At 49.7% G+C, this 4,303-nt stretch overlaps 1 long non-coding RNA gene across 1 annotated transcript in view; it reads right to left on the reverse strand.

Annotated features, from left to right (window-relative positions):
- Positions 1–2,252, reverse strand: part of LOC114635090 — a 7,297-nt gene extending 5,045 nt beyond the window's left edge. Inside the window, exon 1 of the long non-coding RNA XR_003713408.1 lies at positions 2,066–2,252. This is a non-coding gene — a long non-coding RNA (uncharacterized LOC114635090). The remainder of the gene's footprint in view (positions 1–2,065) is intronic.
- Between the last annotated feature and the right edge of the window lie 2,051 nt (positions 2,253–4,303).

A 4,303-nucleotide genomic window follows, 5' to 3' on the forward strand; every position in this document is an offset into this window, starting at 1 on the left:
GAGAGAGAGAGAGAGAGAGAGAGAGAGAGAGAGAGAGAGAGAGAGAGCGCTCAGATGCACACTGAGTTAGGGAAACCCAGAACATCATCTTCACAGCTCAGCTCTGATTTTCCAGACCTTGTTGGGGAAAGCTCTCCTTTCCTTCTTGCTAATTTCTCTCCTCCCTACCTGGCACCAGAGGGCCTAGCCTCCAAGTCACAATTAGGAAAGCTCCTTGAGGATGCTAATTGCTGCACTGACCTCCCTTCAGATAACAAGAGAATTTCTTTCCCTAATTAGCCCTGCCTCTGGTAGACCAGCAAAGCCAAATGTTTATCATGGGATGAATGCACTTACTGTAAATTTTGACATATGCTGTGGGAAAATGTTAGATAAATAAGACTTCAGAGGCACGGGTTGTTTAAATAATGAATACCTGCTGCTTTGGGTGATGAAGGTGGAGGGGCTAAGGGACACAAGAAGCTAAGGACTCTGGAAGAGTGCTCTGAGCCTGGGAACAGACTGAGCTGTCAAAAGAGTCGTGGAGGAAGGTGATATGAGTTATCAGCAGGAAGGTTGAGGTCAAAGAGAGAAAGTAGGCTGGTGAGTATCTCATCCATGACTCCCTGAAGAAACACTCCCATCCCCACCCCCTTTCCTCCTCTCTCTCCCAGTGGCAGTACCCCAGAAGCATTGATATGGTTTCTGAAATGCAATTCAAGGAAACAGCAGAAGAAAAGCGCTCTCTCTCTCTCTCTCTCTCTCTCTCTCTCTCTCTCTCACACACACACACACACACACACACACACATACACACACACACACACACAAACACAAACACACACAAAGGCATGTATGCACACATTCACACAGTGGGTCCTACACACACACAAGCATACATGCACACATTCACCCAGTGGGTCCTAAAGCTGTCTGGACAGAGCTTGAGTTTCTTGTGCTGGTCTTACTTCTTCTCTGGGAGCGGAGTGACTCCACAGGAGGCTGACCTCGTACCTTTACTTCCAGGGATAGGCCAAGAAGTGCAGAGGACATCTTCCAGCCAGCCCTGGAGTTCAAGCCCAGGCAGGCTCTGAGGCATTTAAGGTGGGACAAGGATTGTTTGTGGTCTCACTCATCCCTTGCAGGCCTCAACCAGGGAGGGCAGGCCCCACGAGTGAATCAGCAAGTCTCTCAGCAAGTCTCTCTACCCTATCCTTGGGGCTCAGATCTGGAGAGCTGATCCATAGGCTGATCTCACAGACTGCTGTTTCTCCCAGTTCCCTGCGTTCACCTCACCAAGTAGACAGATGCCCCTTTCATCTCTGTGCACAGGCTCTGTGAGCAGGTCTACATAGATACGATGAAGGCAGAGGGCTTCCCAGGACCTACAGAGCCTGGGGCTCTGTGTAGACCACACTTGCCTCAGACACAGGGCCCATGCTGGGACTGCTGCTTGTCAAAGCTCTCCTCAGCAAACTGGGAGCTTAAGGACCCACACACACTTCAGGCCAGGCCAGGCTATACTTAAACCCGAAACAAATAGGCCAAGGGGAGTTCCTGTGCCTCAAGCATCTCATAAGCTCAGCAGAGGCTTCTTTTGCCCCTAAGCCTTTCAAGGACCCACAATTCACCACAATGGAAAAGAGACAGCTGGAACTGTTGGACGCTTGGGCCTAGAAATGATGTTCAAAGTAATCATAGCTCACTGCTCAGACCTGGACACGGGACTTCACTTTACAGTAAGGGGCCAGATGCGTGGAGGAACATTTACTAGAAGCGTTTAGTGTCAACCTCAGCTCTGTCCCTTTCACACACCTGCACAGCATGGAGGAACCCACAGGGCATGAGATTCAGACAGTGAAGTGAAACTTAGGTCACCAGGTTTGTTCTCAGCCTGGTTGCAGGAGACATTCTCTCCCCAATCGACCCTACCCCCACCCCCATTCCCAAGCTCTGTGGAGCAACAGTACTGACCCTCAGACCCTCTTCCCTCAGCAGCTTCTTTCCCCCTAGTGACCTCATTGTCACTATCCCTTGCCTCTCATCTGAGAGGTATCCGAATGTCACTCTTTCTTTAGCTCCTTACCTCCATGGAGCCTCCCTTTGTCTCCATCCCTCGCTGGCGCCTTGACAGGGAAGGGCTCTTTCTTTCCCCTCCCCTGACCTTTTCCACTTCTCCACAGGACAAAGCCTCTCAGCCTGGCATGCTCCTGAAGGGAACTGGCTCTAGAAGTTCCTGTAATTGCCGAGTCCTTATTACTAGACTGTGAGGCCCCTGCTGGCCAGGACGGTCCTCCCCACTACCCCAGCACCACTCACTTGCTACAGATGGGCTGCTAACGAGGTGACCAATTAACAAGTGCTAAAGAACCCCCAAAAGGGTGCTTTCCACTCTGGCCTGGTTCCCAGGCCCCTTTGTTCCTCCTTGAGAATCTGTCCTCTGTGACAAGGCCACAATGCAGACTGTTCCCAAGCCTGACCCTGTGAGAAACTGACCTACGCAAGCCCCAGTCACAAGATCCCAATTCCTTTGCATCAGGGGCCCTGGGAGCAAACGGGATTCCTGCATCTCAAGGGTACTGAGAACACCTCCCCACACCGCTGGCTAGCTATGCACCATGTGTTATGTAATCCCCAGGAAAATTTTCATTCAGACATTTATTCTAACAAATTTGAGCTGAGAAATTCAGGTGTGTCCCATGCTGCAAGGCACAGTCACTCTTGATCTTAGCCCCTCCCCCTTTAAGGTTTCAAGAGACTAGTACCCCAGGCTCTGGAGCACCCTCTTGGGTGCCTCTAACCTGATCCACTTAGCTGTGTTGGCCAAGCTGGGAACCCTGAGCCTCGCAAAAACCCCATCCCTATTCCTCACCACCTCTTTCTCCTCTCTCTCTCTCTCTCTCTCTCTCTCTCTCTCTCTCTCTCTCTCCCTACCTCCCCCTCTCTCTCTTGCTTTCACTCTCCTGCTTTCTCTCTCCCCCCCACCCGTCTCCCTTTCCCTCTCCTTCCCCTTCCCACTCTCCCTCCCCCTCCTCATCCCTCTCACCCCCCCCACACACACATACACACAGTTATACATAGCTAGGCCAGAAACTCCAATAAAGGAAAACTGTGTGACCTCTTCTTGGAGTGGGGTTTGGAGAGCAGGATGGCTTCCTACACTGTGTCTGAGTAACTCAAGCTGTCTGTGCAGATGTCTTCACCTTTAGGTACAGCTTGAGCCAGGAGTTCAGACGGAATTCTCAAGAGGCGCCTCCTCCTTCATCACTCCTTTTATAAACTGAGGTATAATGTAATCAGTGAAATGAAAAGATCTTCAGTATGCAGGGTAATGAACCCCACATAAAACTGTCACCCCAAGATGTACAGTCTACAGCCCTTAAGACATCCTCTGGAGCTGAACGTGGTGGCACACACCTTTAATCCCGGCACTCTGAGGCAAGTGGATCTCCTTGTTGGAAATCACCCTGGTCTAGTTTCAAGACAGTCAGGGCTACACAGAAAAACTGAGTCACAGAAAAAAGTCAAAGCAAAAGCAACGATCCTGTAACACCCCCATAGATAAGAAGCCACTATGCTGGCCTCTGTCACCACAGATCAGCCTTCCCCATCTTGACTTCCCATCAGTGGAATCACATACTCACAGAACCAACTCAACACAGTCAAGACCATGACTGTGGTGTACACTCCCTGTGGATAACAGGATCTTGTCCTTATGGTGCTGTGTAGCATTCTATCATTACATGGATGTAGCTCAGATTCGTGCTGATGAACACACAGGCCATCCTCAGTGTTGGCCACTGTGAACAAAGTGGTCTTAAATAACTGCATAATTATCACTGGGTGACCATGTATACCCTAGACTAGAGATATTGAAAAATGTAGCTTGTGTATGCTTAGCATCAGTGTAGCTGGAAAGAGACTTCCTAGGGCTAGAGCATGCATGGTTAAGAGCACTGGCTGCTCTTAGGAAGGACTCAGGTTCAGCTCCCAGCACCTATATGATGGCTCACAACTATCTGTAGCTCCAGCTCCAGAGAGATCTGACATCCTCTTTCTGCCCACCATGGGCACTTAATTCATGAGATTCTCAGGCATATATGTGGGCACAACAGTCATGTGAATAAAATAATAAATAATATTTTTCAATAGGGATTTTTTTAAAGTTTTTATCTCAGGGTATACCTTACTAACATTTCATAGTCTGACAATTATAGTTAAAAAATATTTCATATCTCCCTCCCTCTCCCTCTCCCTCTCCCTCTCCCTCTCCCTCTCCCTCTCCCTCTCCCTCTCCCTCTCCCTCTCCCCCTCCCCCTCCCCC

The sequence above is a fragment of the Grammomys surdaster genome, unplaced genomic scaffold, assembly GCF_004785775.1.
Source record: "Grammomys surdaster isolate TR1022 unplaced genomic scaffold, NIH_TR_1.0 1164, whole genome shotgun sequence".
NCBI classification, from domain to species: domain Eukaryota; kingdom Metazoa; phylum Chordata; class Mammalia; order Rodentia; family Muridae; genus Grammomys; species Grammomys surdaster.